Source organism: Lycorma delicatula, chromosome 7 (assembly GCF_047948215.1).
Source record: "Lycorma delicatula isolate Av1 chromosome 7, ASM4794821v1, whole genome shotgun sequence".
NCBI classification, from domain to species: domain Eukaryota; kingdom Metazoa; phylum Arthropoda; class Insecta; order Hemiptera; family Fulgoridae; genus Lycorma; species Lycorma delicatula.
This window is the reverse complement of record NC_134461.1, coordinates 112,741,910-112,765,442: the sequence shown is the minus strand read 5'-3', so window position 1 is coordinate 112,765,442 and position 23,533 is coordinate 112,741,910. Positions and strand designations below refer to the sequence as shown.

General features: G+C 28.5%; 1 protein-coding gene across 1 annotated transcript in view; it reads left to right on the top strand.

Moving 5' to 3' along the window:
* The window catches only part of LOC142327665 (uncharacterized), a 233,589-nt gene extending 210,269 nt beyond the window's left edge, over positions 1 to 23,320 (top strand). The window contains exon 4 of the transcript XR_012757052.1: positions 22,609 to 23,320. The gene's annotated coding sequence lies outside the window, so the exon portion shown is untranslated. The remainder of the gene's footprint in view (positions 1 to 22,608) is intronic.
* The last annotated feature ends 213 nt before the right edge of the window (positions 23,321 to 23,533 follow it).

Sequence of the window (23,533 nt, the reverse complement as noted above, 5' to 3'; positions counted from 1 at the left end):
TTACAAAAAAAAGACAATCGATTGCAAAAGTTAAACGAACTTTCAATAACAATACTAAACGCAATTTTATTTTTTGAAAGAGAGAAGGTTAACTGAAACAATAAAAAGCGGGAAATTATATTGCCTTCTTGAAAGTATTATTAGCTTTGTTTACTTATAACGTGAAAAGTCGAGCCAATGCTAATAAAATATTCTTTTCGTGCAACGATGTTTATCCAGTTTAATTCATCACTGATATTAAGTGTATAAAAATTTCTTTGTTGTTGTTCATTCATCATAAATAGATCGATATTTTTAGAAAAAATTCAGCGTCTTATAAATGAAATTTTAATGGAAGTTTGTAGTAATTCTCTGTACTAGTTATCCTTTAGCTTCTGATATAAGCCAACTTCCACTGACATTATAAATCTGGAGAAATACTGTAATAAAATACTTTAATAAAATAAAGAAAAAATTCAACCTTACCTGAATCAATTACAGTAGTATTTTCAGCATTAGGTCATTTACATAGATATCCCTCTATTGATACTAGTTTTAAAATAACATAAATGACCCGTTACTGTCATCTATAAATTTAGGTAATTTTAATTATAAAAAAGAAAAAAAGTTAAGCTATTAACGTTAGTTAACGAATTATTAAAATATAATGCTTAATAATTATACATGAAATATTTTGATTAATAATTTATTGAAAAATAATAACCATGGAAACAACAAATATAATTAGATTTATTAATAAAATAAAACTATTCAAGTTTGTAATATAATATTGAAATAATTCACAATTCAACTTATCCAATTTCAAGGTAAACCAATGCTGACTATGTTTGTAATATACACTTATAAATTAAGTTCTTTAGAGGTTCAGTAAGCAAATCAATTAATCATGTTTTAAAATAGTCAAATTAACTATTATTTTTTAATTAGCTTTATTCTTTACAAAGCAAATAGACGGGTGAATTAATTACATACATTCTTAAAGAATATTACTAGGAATTTATTACCGGAAATTTATTACTCTCTATGTATTTACTATTCTACTGAACTAATACAGAATTTTAACATGATTAACAATACTTAAATAAGAGAAATTTATTTCATTTAAGCCTACTTTAAGTCAAGGGAAATGCCAATGGATATAGATTTGAATAATATTTTATTACATTACAACTTATAATTGAATATTTATATTGTTCTTTAGTCGGAAGTTATAAATGAAATTGAGAAAATAAATGTTGTTTAAGGCAAATTATTTATTATTAGTTAAAATATGCAATGTAATTTAATGTATATAAAAGGAGTTCGTGACCAGAATTTTCATAGCAGTAAATTAAACTTAGAAATCGTTTAAATATTTCACTACTAATAAAATAAATGCAACTTTAAACAGATAAATATGGAAAAGGAAAATCCTTATTACAATCTATTCAAAAATAAATAAGTAAATAGGAAGATGATATATTTTTTTAAATAACGAAAGAAAGGGTTCAAGGATAAAAACCTTAGAAAAATTTATCGTTATTTTAAATGGCTATGCGCCAAATCACATTGCCAATGCATCTATTCACTTTTTAACCCTTTTTTATCTCATTTCTTCAGAAGGAAGGAGATGAAAATGTTAAATAACTTTGAGCTTAGTTAGCAAATAATAAATGTACTTATTAGGTTTTTAAATGTTAAAGTAAGATTTCATTAAAATTAGCTACCATTTAAATAAACGATACCAAACCTTTAATTAGTTGCATGTAAGTAGGTTACATTTATAGTAACATTTAGCTGCACGCGGAGGCTGGTAATTCTACTGTACAACAATTACTTGTAATTAAACTTGATAATTTTTCAGATATTAATACCCGTCGTTATCTTTACGATACAATTAAGTAATACGTGAGGTACTGTGTTCCTTCTATAAAGATTTCCACTTACTGATTTACGAAGGCTGGTCAAGAAAATACCTTTTATCCTAGGCAGTGAACATACAACGATAAAATTAGTTGAAGGAAAAAGACCGGCTCTCGTCGGATACGACCCGTCCAAATAGTGCTATCTGATTGTACCCGATAGCAATCTGTGGGTGGACGGTTGGTCGCATGTAGAAAATTGAAACGGTTCATGATGAATGGTTAATGATTTGTGTTCATTTGCAGTAATCTACCATGGAAGCATACGAAGAGATAGAACTGGTTGTAGAAAAACATTTTCTTTCACAATCGTCCGCATTTCGGTGATTTAAACAATTTGGGCATGTTTCGATCATATAAAGCAAGGCGGTCTAAGGGCTCCACCCACTGCGACTGCAGTGAATGACATGTTTAACATTGCTGCTGTTATTATTCAAAAAATCGCATAAAAACAGTGGATATACTGGCTGAAGTTTTACCCATACTCTACATTCCGTTTACCATTCTGCACTTTCACTTGAAGATAAGATGTAGCTGAGCAAGAGTCATGCTGAACTAGCTAAAACCTGAACAGAAGATATGTGAAGGGGTGTGAACTTTGTGCAAATTGAATTGTAGGACAAATTTTTTATTGCGATCAAAACTTGTTTTGTTAGTATGAGGAGATTATTAACTGAGTCCATCGTCTAATTGAATTTAGGTATAGAAAGAGTTTTTGTGTGAACAAAATCTTCAGTGTTAGAGGAAGGAGCAGGGATCGCGTTTCCGCGGTTAGTTGGAAGTTATGGTTTGTGGTATATGATGGCGATAGTAGGTTTTGTAAATACACTGATGGAAATGTCTGCCTAGGCATTTGCGTCAGTGGCATCCTGTCAGATGATTGTGCTGTGTAATCAAGACTGGCTTTGTGTAAAGTTTAGAGTGTGTCACGTTTACAGTGTTACCGCTAAAGTCTATTAGGGCTAGGAACGGAGAGGGTGGTGTGGTGACCGGAGTCGTCACATGGCGGGTTTCTTCCTTTACGGGGGTTAGGATGAGTACAGATGTGTCAGGAGTTTCAGCGTCTGGTAACGGAATATGGCGTTACCTGAATTCTATAATTACTGGTGATAAGTGTTTGCTTCACCATTACCACCTTGAAAACAAATAGGCCAGCACAATTTGGAAATCACCTTCATCCTCTACTCTAAAGAAAGCCAAAGTTGTTAGGAAGGAACGGTAATTCTGATTTCCTCCTGAATAAGTGGATGAAGTTTGAAACCATGAAATCGTTACCGACCTAAAATGCCTCCGTATTAAATAGTTACTAAACAACAGTGTTATGTGATAGTTTTAAATTCCCTGTCATAATAAATCCGATGTTGAGCTGCATTAATTTTGTTGGTACTTCACTCAGAATAAGATACGGCCACACGTTGGCAATGTTTTTGTTCTATATTTGGCTAAACAAAATATCAAATGTGTTCAGCAGCCTCCATACAATCCTCACTGTTGACATTTTTTAGCTCCCTTGCTGAAAACTAGGGGTAGATTTTGTTTCTCAATGGTTGTTTCCAAGAAGGTGGTTGTTATGAAAACGTCATCAAACAATTTTTGGTTAATTTCAGAATATTTTTTTTTTAATTTTCAAGGTTAAAATAAATTTGCTAGCTGGAAAATATTTTTTACGAATTAGCTATGTTGTAATAGTGTTTGAGAACGTAATCATAGACGTTTCTCTTTGGTATCCACAATTATATGAGTGATAAGCAGGAATATCTTAAAATATCCCTGCCCCTGGATATTAAAATTTGTGATTCTTATCTCATTGTACATTGTGAAATGGTCGAGAATATATTGATCGTATTTGTTCCGATATTCATGTGACAAAAATATCCACAGTTGAATATCTTATTTTGCGAAAAAAATAAATGTTACAAAAATTTGTTTTGTATGTCGTAAAAGAATTTATTTTAACTGATACAAGTTTGTCTCAGATCCACGATTCTTTTGGTACCTTCGGAAAAAATCACTCCAGAAATTGTCTATACAACGTGGATGAAAGAGGTGACCTTTCCACTAATGAGAATAGTGACCAAACTGTTGTAAATTCATCTATTATATATTCAAACAATAAACACATTACAAGAAATTGAAATTTTTCAATATCGGCAATGTTTTAATCGTTTCGTTAAAAATGATATCACCGTTTTAGAACTACTATTACAGTTCACTGATTAAAAAAAACAAGCAAATTAAACAATTTTGAGTTTAAATAGTCACATCTTTCGTGAGAAACTACTCGTATTCTAAAAAAAATAGCTTTTTATTTTTCACCATCTCATTTCAGAATTATTGCTCTTATTTTATTCTGAAAAACAATTACATTTAATAGAAATATCAAGAAATTATCCAGAAAATATTAATATTACTGATGTTTGATAAGAATGTATTTAACAAGTTTGGGAGTCAATCCAAATAGAAAACGGAAAGATTTAATTGTTGCACGATTACTAATGAGACAAATCATTTATTGAGAGTTGTAGGTCCAATCAATCATTCTGTATCCTCCTGACTTCACTTTTAGTATAAAAAAAGTTAATTTATTTAATCTCTATTTCCTTATAAAATAAATATAAACATTCAAAATTATACTTCTAACATTTCAAAACCAACATTAAAAATTCCTTTCGGCACGCCGGAAGGCGGAGGTAGATTTAACCGATACCAAGTTGAGGGATAAAAAAAATTTCCACCTTAAAGTTAAGAAAAATTTCAAATTTACTCAATAAGACAATGATTGCATGTGAAAAAGTTTCATATGTTTAGCATACAAGTCCCATTTTCTTACAATTCCAACAAGATTTTGGTCATTCCTTGCCGTAATCGTTGGTCATATAAAAAATTGTTTCAGACAAAAATTTTAGGTAATGTTTAGAGGAGTAATAACTACTTTAAACAATTCGATACTGTGCTTATTAAGGGAGGTATATTTTTTTCTTTGAAACCCCATTTTTTCCACTCCTGGGCCAATAGTAGGTGATATCAAAAAAAATTACTTAGCCTAAGTTTTAGGCCCTTATATAATATATATAAAATAATAACTAAACTCTATTATTTGGTTAGACAAATATAAAAAAAATTATATAAATTAGAAAATTATCCAAATTAATAGAAAATTTTGTAATGCAAATCATTAGGTCAACAACTAAACAAACAAAATAACAAAAACAAAAGCAGAAAGCCAAATATAATAAATAATAAATAATATAATAAAAACCGACACCCCCACTACTAAAAAGTGTTGGTGTGTGTTGGTAAAAAGTGTTAGTGCTTGTTGGTATTGTTTTTTGTTATTTGTGGTTTGTCTTGATAAAGTCCTACATCTTGGACGAAACGTCGAGGTTTTGTACTTTTGTTTTTGCTATTTAGTTTGTTTAGTTGTTGACCTAATGATTTGCATTACAAAATTTTCTATTAATTTGGATAATTTTCTAACTTTATTATAAATATATATATATATATAATAAACTTTTGAACTGACGGTGGTTTTAGGGTCTGGGGGATGTGAAACGCGAAGATATGTCGAAATTTTTTGGAAGCCGAATCATGGTACCCATTACAATAAAAAGCTTTCTTATGAAATCTACATAAATACCGAATCTAAGCAAGCATTTGTGTACATGAGGTATTTTCCACATATGCTGTAACTTTTTTCGTAGAATTTACTAAATATATCTTTAAAAGAAAATATAAATCTTTAAATGATGTACGGGTTATGTAAATAATTATATTCCTTAATGTACTCTGATTTTATGTAGGGTTTCTTGTTTACGTGACTTTTCGAACTTTTAAGTAAAACTTGGAAATTAATAACTATAGTAAAAGTAAAATAATGTATTTAATTAATGATATATCAGCGAGAGGAGCGGGGAAAAATAGTGTTTATATTATATATGAGTGAAATATTCGAGAAAGTACTTAAATTTAATATAGTAATAAAAGTATAGAATGACGTAATGTACTAAGAAGAAATGTTAAAAGCTATTGAGATCGGTGAATACCTATAGATAAATGACTTCATGTTGGACTAAGGATATTTTCCATTTGCAATAAGTGCAGAATGTAATAATTCTTAGTCAGTTCTAATGACCCGGTGAGTAAAATATCATTGTGCCAGTTCAATAGATAATAATATATGTTGACCATATTAGATTGTGACATTTAAAATCAGAATTGTAAACTCAAGAATATTACGCTAACAATTGGATATATGAACATGGTATTTTAAATAGCTATTTAAATAAAGGTAAAATGAAAAAAAAAAATTTTTTAGTAATCTTGCTTTATGGAAAAAAAAGAAGTCATTTGTAATTTAAAATATCACTTAGTTTAAAAAAAAATGGGAACACGAATATTAGAAATTTTTTCTCTTTATTATTATATTTTTTTAAGGTTTTTCTTTACAAATTGTATTTACAAAATTATTTTATAAGCAACCAGTTTTTTTATTAATTTATCATTGTTTGCTTATATCCGAAATTTAACGACCGTAACGTTTTATGATGATTTTTGGTCTTTACGGACATCCCATGTATGCTAATATATCATTTCTATTGTGTTTTCATGCTTCGTTGAGAATATGAATTTGTTTCTCGATACTGTATGCAATTCTGAATTAAATTTCTCTTTTCTTTTCTTTTTTTTTTTAAGTATTTAAAATTCATATTTTTTTGTCGTAGAAAAAACTAATTTTTAGTTTTTATATCTTTCTGTATAAACTGTTAGTTTTAAATTTTAATAAAATAAACTCAATAACTGGCACCCCTGGTATGATTTGATGTTTTGTTTCAACATTAATAAAACTAGATTTGTGTGTTAGTGGTTAATGTTAATTTTCCTTTACTAGTAATAATAATGGAAAATAATGCGAAAGGTTTTGACTAATGAGAAAAGCAGTTTATCTGCATTTTAATAGCAAATAAATTATATTTGTTTGTATTTTGTAAGTTGTAGTATTTTTATAAAATGATAATGTTTCTGTAATTACTTATAAAAGTAATAAATAATGATTTTACGGCTAAATTTCATTTTACTTTAAAATCTTTAACACAAAACTACTGCATTATTTATAAAGCAAAATATTACAGTATAAAATTGTATATAATAAAAAATCTATACGACTTTGTTCATGTCTAAACATATTATAAAAAACTTATAATGTTTCACAGTGAAATATAGTAGAACGACTACTTAAAATTTAATTAGATAATTAAGGCGTTTAGAAAAAAAATTCTTTTATAATTAAAGAAGATTTACCTGTGGCTAAAAGGGGTTCCTGAGCAGCACATAAAGCGCATTCAGCAAAGGCATACCCCGGGGGTGGCGATGTGGATGGTGCCACCCTACAGGCTATAACCCGTGGATCCCCCACCATACAGCTCGCGTCCGTACACAGCATATTATTCTTTTTTCTGCAACCTTCCTGCTGACCTTAAAATCCAAAACTCAGCTCATCATCTGAAAAAAAAAAACAAGACTTCACAGAAAAAATAAATAATATGAATAAAATATTCTCTTATTTGTAAATTCCATTCGTGAGTTTCATAAACTGTTTAAAAGATAAAAGAAAATTGATTTGGTATTATTAAATAATTATTTTTAATAGTTTTAATTGATAAAAAAAAGTTTTATTTGTGTGTGTGAACCAAAAAAAGGTTCTCCTAAATGGAGGAATTTTTTCCGTACGTTTTTCAACTAATTTTCTTAATTTTATGTGAAGATACTTTTGATTATAATAAATATCAGTACCTTACATCAATAAAAAGTAAACAATAATATGATAAAACAGAAGAAGTTTGATACGCAACCTGATATTATTATAATCAAAATATGATCACACGAAAATTAAGAAAAATTAGTTGAAACGCTTACAAAGAATTTTATCCATTAAGATATCCTTTTAACACACACTGATAAAAATCTTTTATATCGTTTTTTGTATACTCTTCTTAATTTTCTTCAAATACGGGCTTCTATCTTGTGTGTCTCTTGGGAACGCCTTGTATGATAACGTCAGCGACTTTGGTAAGTCTAGCGATATTGAAAAAGAAACAAAAGAATATAAAATCAACTTAAAAACTGACTTAAAAAAAGTTCTACAAACTAAAAATTTTAGTTTTTAAACTCTTGTTAAAATTTTCAAACTTTTCTTTAGATTTCTTCTAAAAATTAAAGAAAGTTTTCTTTTTTCAATTTCGCCATTTTGAAGTCGGCAACAATATACAAATAACTATCAACAACGAAAGACGGTATTTCTTTAACTTTTCGGGGAATTATAAAAGTTTTATTTTACATGTACCAACGTATCTGTGTTTGTGTTCTGCTGTTCTTGATTGCGAAATTGTTCATGTTTCTTTAGTCGTATAAACTTAATAAGATTAATTTTATTATAACCCTCAACAATCGGTATTAAAAATATTGGATAGATATAAAATTTAAAGAAGAAACTATATGAGGATATGAACAATATCATCTATTAAACTATACATCGATTTTAACCAAGTGAATCTTCTTATAATTTAAATAAAAATAAATAAAAAATGTATTTAAAACATTTGGTAAAACATTTCATTGTATTAAAAAAAATTCAGTTAATTTAAATTTACTGATTTTATATTTATATACTACTTGTTACAGAATTACTATACTTGTTTCAGAATTTGATTACCTAGGTCATTAAAAAGGAATTAATGAATGAAAAATATTGGAAAAACTATATGGAAGGAAGAAGAAGAAGAAAAATGAATAATGAATTGCTATGCTATTTAAAATAAAAAAAGGAAAGAGAAGAAGAAATGTCGAAGAAATATTTAAAGTCTGTATATTTCTTCGAAGTGCATGTATACTACTTTGTAACTATAATACTATGAATTAGTCATTTTACTTCTTTCCACGGATTACAAGAATGTATCCTGAACATTTGAAAGCAATCGGTCGGTTGGTTCTCACATGTTGCTGTTGCAAACAAACTACAAATTTTAAATTTGTAATTCGAATTTCTTATATGTAAATGTAAAAGGTTTGTGGCGAGTACTGTCTGTCCATTTGAAACAGTATCACGCAAGAACCAACCAACCGATTGCTTTCAAATTTTTAGAATCATTCGTCTTATCCCAAGGAAGGTTTTAATCTGTAGATCGAGACCCTAGCCTCTTTGGAGTTGAAGTTTTCCTCGTCAAAACTTTGTGTACTTTAATTTAACTATAGTTAGTACTATTCTCGGATGATGCTTCCAGCCAAAGATGATGAACGGAGGAGGGGTTTCTAACGGGAGGTATTTGTCCAACACCACACCATCCAGCCACAGGGGTGAGGGCCGGTATGCCCTGGTGTGTTAGTTCTGATGATCAGCTGGGTATTCCATGCGTGAAGTGTGACGCTTTCTGTTGTGACAACGATCATCTGAACTTGACGTCTTTTAGGGGGAAGTTAAGACCAAAGTCCCGGTGGGGATCCTCTTGGGGACTCCCCTGTTTGAGGCATAAGGCACTCAAAAGACCGAGACCCTGGGGTGGGGATGAAGGTTACGGCATTGCTGGATCTGGAGTCTCCTCGCTGGAGTTTAGAGGCAGGCATAATGTAAAAGATCCAACCGGCGGGACAACCTGTCTTCCCGGATGTTCAGTTGGTGGGCGGGAAGGCCGGCCCGTTAAAGTTAAAGGACTCTCCTTTGGACTGCGTTATACTTAACTATGGGTCCGGCTCATGGGAGGGGGTATAAAAAATATAAACAAAAAAACAGTTAGTACTATTCTGTCTTTTGTAATTTAGTTTATTTTTCTTGTTTCTATAAAGCCTGAATACTTTAATCGTTAAATTACCTTGAGAACAACCAACACAACATATTTAATTATACTAATATTTTAGCACAAAATAAGTAATTAAAAAATTAGCGGTTTACTAATTATCAATAATTAAAAGTAATTAACTAATTCCCTGCTAATTAATTAATGAACATGTTTAATGTTTAATTATAAGATAAATTATACAAATATTTTCCGGAGTGATAAGTATGGTATTTCCTTAATAAGAAAAAGGAACAATTCGAAAATTTATCTAAAAACATCAAAAGAAAACCCTGGAAAACCCTAGATCAGAGCAGCACTACAAAATAAAAATTAATATGAAACAAAGCGGTTATAGTCCATTCTAATTTATTTTACTGTTATATTGTATTTTAGACGAAACTTGACAGTATAATAAAGCTTTATGTTTTATTCGAGTATACAATCGGATTTTTATGAAACAATAGGTTTTTTTATAAAATGGATAAAGAATAAAAAAAACGTTAGTGATATCATGGCTACTTTTTTAAATTAAAATTTTTTACTAAAGTAAAATATTTCTGTGGTTCATAGCAGCTATGAAATATAGTATAAATTATGAAAGTCAGTCACTATAAATTATACGAGAGTAAACTGTGCAAGGGTCCACCTTGATGACATTTTAAACCCGCTTACTGAAAGTGTAAGATACCTGAGTCTTCACTTGGATCGTCGTTTAACGTGAAAGGTTCATATAAGAGAGAAGAGAAAGCAACTTAACATGAAAGTTCAAGAGAATGTGGAGGTTGCTGGGCGTAGGTATGAGTTTTCTTTCTCTAATAAGATACTTTTATACTTAGAAATTTTGAAACCAATATGGACATATAGCGTACTCCTATAGGGTACAGCAAGCCAGACAGATGTTGAAATCATAAAGCGGTTTTAGAATGAACTAGCTAAGGCGCCGCGGTTTACTAAAAACAGTGTAATCCATGAATATTTGGATCTACGGACGTCAAGGAAGAAATGCAACGTTTCAATTTAAAATATAAACTTCGGCTAAATGATCACGTTAACTACTTGGTTGTAAAGTTCCTAGACAACACTAAGGATGTTAGAAGACATAAACGGCTACATGTTCTGTACCTTAGTAAGATACTATAGCGTGATTACACCCGCTGAGTGTTGTACATTAATCAATCATTCCTTTCCACTGTTTTTGTTTTCACTTTCTTTTTTTCTGGTCTATTTTTCTTTACTAAATCCTTCATCAATCTGCTGTTTTTATGATTCTTGTTATTACTGGTTTTTAATATACTATTCATTCAACAGTTCTTCAGAAGTATCTTGTGTATGTACTACGGAAGTTGTAAAATTCAATAGTATTAATATGTCATTTTTGGGGAATTTCAACGGGGGTCCTTTTTCTGTGAATATATGTGGAATCTGAATATGAATATATATATATGGTATAATTTACTTAAGATTTCTACAAAAATGCAACAGATTGTAAATAAAAATTACTAAAAACTAAAATTGTAAACTAAAATTTGTATAAGGATATTGTGTAAAATTCTGTTTTGTGTTAGAAAAGGCATTAAAACATTATTTTAATGCCTTTTTCTGAAAGCTAAAAGTGATTGCATGGAGATGAAGTGCTACATCAAATAAATTTTCATATGATTTTACAAAATAAACGTAATTTTGAAGTAAATTTTGTTTTATATTTATAAAAAAAAAAGTATAAACTGTATATGATTGAAAAGAATAAATTACTCGTACGCACTTAAATACCAAGCTGAAAGAAAATAGATATGTCAAAAATTGTATAAAATAAATAGGTTTAGTTACTTTTTTTTTTAGAGAAAATTATAAAATAAAGCATAAATATAGGAAGTAAAATAATATAATTGAAAAAAAAAATTGTTTGTTCCAGTCAGTGATTTGATGTTAGCATTACCTCGTCCGTCCATGGTAATTTTACTTTTTATGTAATAAAACCATTCCATTTTTGGTAAGTTAGTACTATATGCTGATATTTAATTGTTTAATGACTTCCCGTCTATTACATTTCATTATCTTCCTTTTATTCTTATTTACACTCAAGATTGAAGTTTTCCTCTACAATAAATCCATGTTATTTAGTAAATTCTGCCGTTTAATATTCCTTTCAAGGTATTTTTTTTTCCAAAGAAAACACTGTCATCACCAGATCTTAATATCGTATTTTGAATAAAGAAATTTTAAATAAGCTTTTAACGAAACGTTGTAAAGAGTATAAAAGCATCATACTAAATTAATTATAAGTATAAAATAGACGTAAAAGAACGTATGAATATAAAATAGAGAAAAAAAAAAACGTAGTTTTGGAAGTACCGGGTACAAAAAGTGGGAACATAACTAAATTTCTGTACATGAGAATACATACCACAATTGACAAGGTACGTAACTATGCATATATTCATATTAATACAACTACTAACTAATTTTATATAACTATAAAAAATTACAATTAATTAACTGAAGTAGGAATGTGAAATTCATTTATTAATAAAAGCAACTGAAAAATTTGTTAAAATTCATACAAAAACCTTATTACAAAACATTAGAAATATATATATTTTTTTTAATTTGCCCACATCATCATTAAAGATATCATCACTTTTGTATACAATCTACAAATCAGTATCGCAGAAGTTGTAAAATTTGAAGATCATTTTGCGTAAGAATAATCTAAGAAATATATCGTAGAATTATGAATTGACAAAAGAAAAATTCATGCTTTAATCTGGTGAGCCTCAAATGTAATCGATACATGATTAAATTTAGCGAGACTTACGATCGATCATTATTCGTAAATATTTATTCTGCCCATCTGATCTCAATTGAAATTTCAGGTAATATTATGCCTATTCAGAATGAATAATGCGATCCAAAATATTCAGCTGAATTCAAGATTTCTACCGCCTACATCAACTATTTCATCTTCTCACATTCGTACATAGATTGAATACAGAATCGTGAATGTCCGAAAATATTAGATATGTATGGAATATGTCTATATAAATATATGTACATCAGTAGTTGAAGTACTTATTAGTAGCACAGCACATCAGAATATAGCCTAAATCCATTTGGAAAATGGTGAAGACCCGTAAGTATGACAATTTAACAGGAAATATACTGCATTAATAAGAGAGACTTAAAACGTAAAGCGAACAGCTAAAGAATTCATCCTGCTCGAACACATCGTAGTAAAACACTAATCTCAACTGCATGAAGGTGAATTATGTTCGTTCAGGAAGGATTTAAAAACCCGTATTTGATTTTAAAATTTGAGGAAACGGAAATGGTAGTTTTATTCACACACCGTTTCATTCACGCTTTATTATACAGTATTATTATAAATTATAAATTTCTCTATAAAAAATTATTACTGTTGAAAAGGAATAGAAAAATTAAAAAAAAAAATCAAATAAAAGATTTACCACGACTAAAATTGTGATATGATTTCTATTTCTATCTGTTATCTTGTTAATATATTAATTATTCATAATGAAATAATGTATATTAAAAATAGTGTGGAAACAAAATGTTATTAGGAAATATCCACAATAATATAATATAATATTAGATATATTATTATTCAATTTGAAAATAAACCAAAATTAATATTAAAATTATTTAAAGGTAATTTGAAAAAGATATCTTTTTAAAATGTTTTTATATTTAATCATAATTTTCAAAACTAAATTAATAAACAATTAACCCTTTTATTAATAAATAACATTACTTTTAATTATACTTTTTAAGTACATTTAAATACATATTTTTATTCTTTGTTGTGGATAGTTACGTAATTACTACCTAAAATTAGATAGAGTAAATATTAGATTTCTGTTGTTCTCAAAAGATTATATGACATCAAAAGGTATGTTTATAATTTTAAGATTTCAAAGAAACTGAATAGTTTAATAAAATAATTATTCTATAATAATTGCATAAAAAAATATCCTGAAATTGACTTTAATGGCAAATAAACTACGATTAAAAAAGAAGAGTAAGTACCATACTATTTAAAGGTCATAATTTAACATTAAATAAAGTACTGATCCATTTTCCAGTCATGCTTTATTTACGACTTTTAAACGAAAAAAAAACTTCGCCAAGCATAATCGCAAACGAATGAACTGAAAGGATTTATACTTAAAAATTAACATAAAATTATAATATTTTAAATTGCCAATATTTTTTCAATTAAAAAGAAAATTATCTAAAACCTTTATTAATTTTAAAATAATAAAAAATATATAGAGATAAAACATGTATTTAACAAATTCTTAAGTAACTTTTTGTATCGTCACAAATTATAGAATTTAAATTTAATTATTAAGACTAGCTTAAAAAAATTTAATAAAAAATGACTATTTATAAATCATATGAAATATAACTGCATACAATATATGGACGATAGCTTCCTCTCAGGAGATGTGGCCCGGAGGGATCCGCGCGCCGGACTGAGGGTAAAACATTGTTTTGAGGAGGGTTTGTACGGGGATAGGAGAGAAACCTGCAGGGGGTCCGCAGCAATCTCTATCCATCCCCTTTATAACCAACCACCGTTGGGAAACTATTTTATTGATGAAATGGTAACACTGTTCTTGTTCTAGTATCCTGCATAAATGTTTTATTCTTATACTTATTTTATCTTATAAAAATTATTATAATGTGAAAGATATTTGATTTTAAAACGTATTCATGAACATATAATTTGTTAATTCTTGCATACGATTATAAATTATATTCTGTGAGTTATAAGCTGCAGAAAAAATAAAAAAGTTACTTTAAAAAAAAAAAATATTTTTATGGTACTGTCAAATTCTTATTCAACGAAATATTTAAATAAAAGAAAGGTTTTGTGGGTGGTGGGGACGTACTTAACGATTTACCAACTTGTGTATGCAATCCTGTGATCTTAAAAATTTACACAGCTGAATCCCAGTTGTAAGTTACGTTATCCCTAGAGTATATCCCATTTTGGTTGAAAACGCATGTAAAACTGCAGGACATTATAATGGGTTATATTCTAGAAATAAATGTATACAACGAAACAGAAAAAGTAATATTTAACAAATCATTGAACATATACATATTTATTATTTTTCACAACTACATGCTGACAATCAGTAAGATTTGCTTGTCTTTTTTTTATGATGAAAATGAGAAATTATTCTTTTTTGCATATGAAATATAGCAAGAGTGGTCGGGATACGGTGATTCAGTTCAAGAACATGTGGGAACGTGAAGATGCAACTGCTGTAACAGACAATTTTTCAAACGTTGTCACCGCTGATATATTAATAAATTATTGAAGATTGTAATGTGATATATATTGGTATGACCAATCTTAAATTCTCTATACGTCCAAAGGAACATACGGATAGTATAAAAAACAATAAACCAGAATGTTCTAACTTCGCTAAGCATATTGTAACAAGATCGGTATAACGAGCCTGAGTTACGTATTCAATGGGTCTGAATACTAAATTCTGTTTATATACTTGGGATAAATTTCGAATGATTATTTATTTTGACCTTTGTCTTATGTGTAATCTGTATTTATTACGTACTATTGACATTGCTATCACTCTTTGATGTGTAATAATTTTATTGTTATTCTTTCTTTATTGATTACGTTAAGCATTTTTCTCTGTTTTTATGTCATGCTTACTGTTTTGATTATGTTATGACTTTTCATGTAATTATCGTTTAACACTATTATCGTGACTATTATTGTGGTTGTAATTACTATTTTAATATAGTAATAAAACAGTTATTAACTGTTTTATTGTCACTTATTATTATTAATAATAATATCACTATTTATCATTATTGTATTTATCACCATCGTTATTATTATTAATTTACCTGGTTGTAATTTGAACATTTTAAACTGCAATAAACTGCAATTATATAAATATTCTTAATTGTCAACAACCTCTGAATATCCTGATCGAGCCGCGGAACACGCGAAAATATATTATATAAAGGTCATATATACAACCCAAATATGTTTATAATTTTAGACATTTTTATAATTATTATAATACACCTAATTTAGAAAAATATCACATTTCCAGTAAACAAAAAAATCTAATTAATGAGCAAAAATTTTTTTAAAGACGATAAATTGTTTAAACACGCCCTAAATTTAGATATAAAGAGATAATAATTCAAATAAACATTCATTCATACAACATGGTTCACTTTGATTTTACGTATTTTATTCCACCAGATTACACTGTAAATTTCAATCAGCATACTAATAACCAGCAATCCGTCATGATTGATTAATATTTTTATTTCTTAATTTTATTTTATAATATACTTTAATCTCCTGACGATGGTCCAAGGATTGAAAGATCTTGAGAAGTTCAAAATTAATTGCTGGTAAGGTGTATTTGTTCTTTCTCATAATACTTAATAATCCTGTAATAGAGATTATTGAGTAAAAATAAATTGAAAATTTAGTAAAACAATTAGATTAATATAAACACTAATATTTGCATATTTTCATATTGTAGAAAAAATAAAAATGAATGCGTCGGTGTGTGAACACTCGACGGAAACGAAGCTTCTTATGCAATATTATTTGAATTATATGAAATATAATTGAGTCCATGAAAAATACTACATTTCAAAATCCATCCTTGTTTAAATGAATAAAATACTTTATTATTATTGCCATCACGTATTTCATACACTTGACAATACTCTTGACAAATTTTTTCACAGATTACGAGTATGAATAAGACTCAAAACGAATAGGATTGGTTTTTATTAATCTACGTCTATCTGATCGTACAATAATCAGAGATTGTTCATTCCTTTATCCCAATGAAGAAAAGTTTTATTTTTTTTTTTTCAGTAGTGAAAAGATACATAAAATGGGGCTTATAAAAATGAAGTTCTAAAAATTTAATTCCGTATCCAAACAGGCAATATATTTAAGATTTATAAGATTTAAGTCGATGTAGAATTATATAATAGCCTGAACTGAAATCGAAAATGAGGTATAGGCTATAAATATTTCTTAGTGTAACTATTATAATTTAAATCTAAATTTTTTAAGGATGAAGTAGTCCCAAAGTTTTGAGGCTACTTCATTCGATAATATTTCTCCGATAATATTTCTCATTCTAATGTATTATTATAACATAAAAAATACGCGTGAGCAGCAATATTTTATGAATTTATTCCTTGTTTAAGTAAATTATCTTTCCTTAAAATAAAAATAAATGCCAATATATAAGCGCATATTTAAACAGAAGAATTTTGCAACAAAAGTTTTGTATATTTTGACTTAAGAAAAATCAAAACACCAGAAACGTAAAAATTCGTTGATTTTATTTTTTTACTATTTTATACTACTTTGTTTTATTTAAATTAACCGTATTTAGATAGCCAGGCTGGTAGAGTATTTTACACATGCCAAACAGAGTACAAATAAATCTGATTTATTCAAAAGACAATCCAAAATTACTCAGTATATGACGGCTGCAAGCCATAAAAACATGTATAAAAATATTGATTTATAGGACCAAGAACAAAAGGGTAAATAATACTTGTAGTAATTTGAAATACGTAAACACACCATTGCATAAAGAAATATTATTTATTGACAAATTTTAATAGAAGTGGCGCATTCATAATTTGATAAACATGTAACAAACGAAATCTAATAATTCAACTCTTTTCAAATACCGTTTATTACTCTACCACTCTCGTAAATCCAATGTACAATTTCCATAAACATAGTCTCCTACTTACCTATAAAATACAGTAAATCTCCATTTAATGGAAACAATTGAAAATTAATTTCAATTTATTTTACTTTCAATTAATAAAATTAATATCCAATAAATCTATAAAATCCTAAATCTTTGACATACAAAATAAATTCTACGTATAATTTTTCTCATCTTTATTTTTTCTGTCAAAATATTGCTAAACATTTTTAGCAGCAACTGGATAATGTAAATATAACGATATTTAACAAAATTAACAAGAAGGAAAAGAAGAAATGATACTTTAGAATTTAAGCTATAAAGAAACAGCTTCAAACATTAGAGAGAAAAATAAAGGAAGATAGACAGGTAAAGAAAAAGAGAGAAAGATGTAGTGTGAGTGAGAGAAGGATAGAAAGGAATCTGCTCTGGAACTTAAGGAATTCTTTTGTAACATTAATTCTGGAAACATATAATCAAAGATAACTTTTTAAAAATACGGAATCCTCGAAAATAAGCACAAAAATTAATATTTTCAAAAATAATGAATACGGATAAGTAGTTATTAAAAAAATATATAGTTATACTAGTTATAAACTAGTATAAAAGTGTATTTGTCAATAAATAATAAAATTCTATATAAGAAATTATAATAAGAATTTCATTGTATGACTTAATGTATGGAAAATTTATGCCACATTAATATTCTTTTATGTTTTATTCTCGAGATTAATTCATGTGAAGATTACCTTTTGGAATTACTCCACATGGCAAATAAAAATTTCTCTAGTTTTCAGCTGTTTTCACGGTAGAACAATTTCAACGTTCCATTACTTCAAATTTATTGTAAGTAAAAGTAATGTTTGTACTATTGATAAATAAATTCTTTATCATATACAAGCTTTAAATGCTACATTATGTATTTTTATTTAAAAAAATACATTTCTGGTCAGGGATTTTAATTTTTGTTTAAAAAATCTGATGTTTGAAATTTAAAAAAAAAACATATTACCAGGTATAATGTGACACGAAACATAAATATCGATTATTTGTATGAGACGCAGTACAACATAATAATATAAAAGTTTTGTAGCAGTAGGTTATTACGTAATCGTGAGTACTTTGGATCATTTCAAATGTAGAAAATATGCTACATAGAGTTTTAAAATATTATGACAATCGAAGGGACAAAATAATTCACTAGGTGAATCAATGATGAAACTTACTAGTCGTATTACACCATTGCAGTTGAGTTTGAAGCATAATAATCTGCTTCAATATATAGTTAAAAGTCGTAAAATGGTCGTCATAAAAGTAAATCCTATTGAAAATTTTTTCTTTAGCAGTTTTTCTTCAAAAAACAGAAGCAAATCTTAAGTAAATTACCATTCTTGACTACTTTACACCCGTGTGAAATACGTAAAACTATTCTAAAAATTTAACTGTGTGAAACAATTTTTTTTTTTTTTTAATATCTGTACCAAGTTTTGGAGATGATTGGAGTAACGTTTTTTTTTTTGAAAATGAACGAGGTAGGTATTAGTTTCAGATCACGACTATAATTTTGGGCATAAATTTGCTACCAAGTTTGATCAAAGGTTTTATATACCGTCCGTGGAAAAAATAAATTATTAAACCAAACGGTTTTGCGGATATAATACTGCTACGTGACCAAGCAAAATAGAGGCGATCTAGTCTCTTGGTTTACTCTTAATTTTATTAAGTCGAGTTGAAAAATCTGAGTGTACGTGTTTTCTACTGAATTTTCTTTTCATTTAAAATTTTTCTATATCGTTATATTTTAAGTTTGAAATCTTACTTATTATTATAAATTAAAATTTTAGTTATTTTACAATTATTATCAGTTCTACTGCCTAAAGTAAATTTGAAAGTATAAATTTCTATTTCTATTAAAAGCATTGAAGTGATTACTGTGTTTGTTTTGTTTTCTTTTTCTGTTCTCTTGATCTTTTTTATTTAGTTCTTTCTCTTCTTAAGAAGGATAATAAATTGTTAATTTTTCTTTTGCATTCATCCGGATCGTTTTTAAACTTGGTCCTTTCTTTTTACTTTATTGATTGAATCATTCTTTTTAATTTTACTATATTATAGAGTGATTTGAACACCCTCAATAATTTTTCCTTTCTACTGTTCAATTAATTCTGTACATACTTAATTAATATTACCACTTCATTACAAAATATAAAAATTATATATATTTAAATAATATTTTTTAAAAATTCTGAAAGATCGAAACGGCTCTGTGATACTGAGACGGTAGTATCACAGAGAAGTAAATTTTTTTTTACAAGGCAGAAGACTATAATTTTGCTATATGGTTTGCTATACCGACAAAACGATGCAGGCAAACTGCCACATAAATTGGTAACATCATTTGATGGTTAATTAAAATAACGTCTCTTTCTTTTTAAAAACCCTACCAATTTTAGCTTCACGACGTTACAGAGTTTGGTCTGTCTCCTCGTTATAGGATAATATAAATGGTGCATTGAAATATTCGAAAAACCTATCCCCACCTTTGTACTTCTTTTACGCTGGCTACATATAAGCTTTCTCTTATTTATTGATCTAGCTTTTTGAATTATACAAAAATAGATAAAACATAATATGCTTTTAACATGATGTAATACACGTAAAGTGTAATGGATTTAACGCATTATTATAAAAATATAATTACTTCCCAAAGAAAAATTGCAATTATCATAACAAATTATAACATTGTTTGCTTTAGTAAGTACTTTACAGTATTAAGCAATTTCTTTTTGTTCAGTGGCTGCATTACTTATAAATTAGATTTTAATACATCTTCATCTGATAAATATTTTTGCACTTGCTGCTATACGGGAAATTTTTAAGTTAAGGCAACTTTTTTAAAATAAAATAATGACAAATAATTCAGTATTTATTTAATTTTATTAAGGTTTAATCTTTAGAATTTTTTCCGAAAATTTTATGAAGTTAGTTTGCAATAAAAAGAGCAAAAAAACGAGAGTATGTTATCCTGACACCAATGTCTAATAAAATAAAATAAACATAATGCATATGTTTATAAATAAACATAATGCATATATTGCTTAAAAAATGTTTTTTCTTTTTTTTTGATATTGTGAAACATTTTTTTCATGATATTACTGTTTCTGAAATAAAGCATGTATTTTGTTATCGTTGAACTTCAATTTCATTAATACTCTAGTTTTCCGCTTTTAACTTTTCAATGTGAATAAATTAGAATACATGATTAGTAAATAATTTATTTTTTATTTTGTTATCGCATTTTACACCTAAAAAAAAAACCAGGTTCTCAGAGAGGCTACAAATATGTTGAAAGATGATTCTCCCCGTGAAGGAGGGCCTTTCTGATCAACCATTATTTGTTAGTCAACCAATAGTGTCACTACAATTTTCCTTGTTAGAAAGTAATGGTTTTTGTTTTTTAGATTAGCCAGAGATAAATTAGCTATGAAATTTCTTTCATTCTCACTTTTTCCAGTCATTCATGATTACTAGGAAAGTTAATCGATGGCATATTCATTTTCCACAGTGCTGATTTCTTGCGTGTTAGGGAAAAGAGTAGATAAAAGATTTAGAATAGTGCTAGTATAATTTTTTTTAGCAAATTATAAATTTCTGGAAGAGAAGATACAGTGAAGTAATCGATTAGGCTTCGTTTAAGCCTAATTTCACTTATCCGATGGGCGAATTTGAACTGGGTGAGTGGCCTGCCGGGTGATGACACGCACCTTTGATGACTTATGTTTTCGGTGCTGGAAGCCAGGCTACAGGGCCAAATTGTGTCTTGGACCAGATCGCAGGGGGCACGCTTTACCTGTGGCGAGCCTGGCCACTTGCAAAATGCCTCGGTCCCTTACATGAAAATTGCATGGACATGCGCCTAGAATCCGTGGATATAAGGCGATTTCGTCCATGTCACGAATCCGCTGGATTTTGCACAACGAAGCCGCAGTGTCTGTACGGGACAGCCCTATCCGGGAGTGGTGGGAGGTTCCGGCGTCCCGCCACCAATGATCTGTGGAGACTCCCTTGCAGACGCCGTTGGGGAGGAATGCAAAACCGTATCCTACTAGTCAGGAAACTAAATTAGGATATATACTTATCGGTCATCTTGCTAATAACATTAAGGTCAACAAACTGTTGCATCTAGATAAATCCAGAGAAATTATATTTTGTAAGGAGGATTACGGTTTGTTATTAATACTTATTTTTATTAATAGACTTTAATTTCATTATCTGTTAAAATAAATTTCCAATTGTAAATATATTTCTAAAAATAATAATTATGGCATGATAGTGAGAAAATATCATTACTGTAAAAATTGAAATTTTTACCGTAATGATATTTTCTCATAAATATAGTAGGAAAAAATCCCTTTCGGCACGCTGGAAAGCGGAGGTAGATTTCACCGGTACTAAATAGAGGATAAAAAAAAATTTGCTCCTTAAAGTTAAGAAAAACTTCAAATTTACTTAATACGACAATGGTTGCATGTGAAAAAAGTTTCACATATTTAGCATACGACAAGCCCTATCATTTTACAATTCCAGCAATACTTTGGTCATCCCTTGTCGTAAGGTTGGTCATATCAAAAAATTTTTCAGACAAAAGTTTTAGGGAATATTTAGAGGACCAACGACAATTTTAAATCGATTCGATACTTTGCCTATTAAAGGAGGCACGATTTTTTTTTGTCTTTGAAATCCAATTTTTTCCACACCTTGGGTCAATGTTTGGTGATATCAAAAAACTTTACTCATATAAGTTTTAGGTCCTTATCCAAAGTATAGTAGGAACTGTAAACGAATTGGATATTTTACTTAATAAGAAAGTTATAGCGATATTTATATTTTTCGAAAAATTGCTATTTCCACCTCCATGGTCCGATTTTGCCCATTAACGAATACGACCGAGATTTTGGGTCGTTATATCTTATGTATCAATTTGAAAGAGATTGAAGCGAAATTATGGCATTTATCGTGTTCAGAAGAAATACATTACATATATAATTAATATACATTTACATATATATTGTTATTGTTATATATAATTCTTTTATAAATATTCTTGGTCTTTTTCAGGTGGTAGTCGACGATGAATTGAAAATTCACTCTCGTGCACGCTCTTTTATTGAAGGCTGAAAAAGTGTTGAGGCCGCAGCGCCGCTATGATGGGTGGAACTGCCTGGTCATCTGCGCTGCGGGAGTGACGCTGTATCAGCGCATACGTATACTGTGCTCCCTTTGACATCTGAGTTGCTACCGTTGTCGTCTGCCGATATTAAGTTGGGCATATATGTGGTAACAATATTTTGAACTGACGGTGGTTTTGGGGTCTGGGGGATGTGAAACGCGAAGAAACGTTGAAATTTTCCCGAAGTCAAATCATGGCACCCATTACAATGCTTCCTTATGCAATTTACCTAATAAGTCGACACGTTCAAATTGTAAATCATGACAGAAGTCATACAATTAACATTTCCATGTCATGATAAAATTTTAGGTATGATGTTTTAAAAACACGGAATAAGTTAAAAGAAAAAAATAGTTCAATTTAAATAGTTAAACTTACAAAATAAAACACCTGAAATTTAAATGATATTTTTTAATGCTACTGTAATTTCTGCTTTTGAATTCGGTGACAAAATTAATGTTTAATAATATGAAAGTAGTTGCTACATTTTAGTTGGCTGCTACATCAAAATTAGAACTAAGGAATAATTATATTTTTTTGTTACTATTTTAAAATTAATTTTAAGTTAAATTTGTTTATTAAAACTTTGATAGGGTAATATAAAACAGTGTCTGCATAAAAAATCCACTTAAAGAAAAACTGATTTTTATCTTTAATAAAAAAGAAAAAAAGAATATTGAGTGTAAAACTTCTTGCCGGTTAACAAACGGCTTCTGAGCAAACCTTAAATTTGTTTAAAGTTACATCGGTTATATGGTACGGAATATGTACGAATAAAGAGTAACCGAAACTGTTTCGTTGTGTTGTTTGATG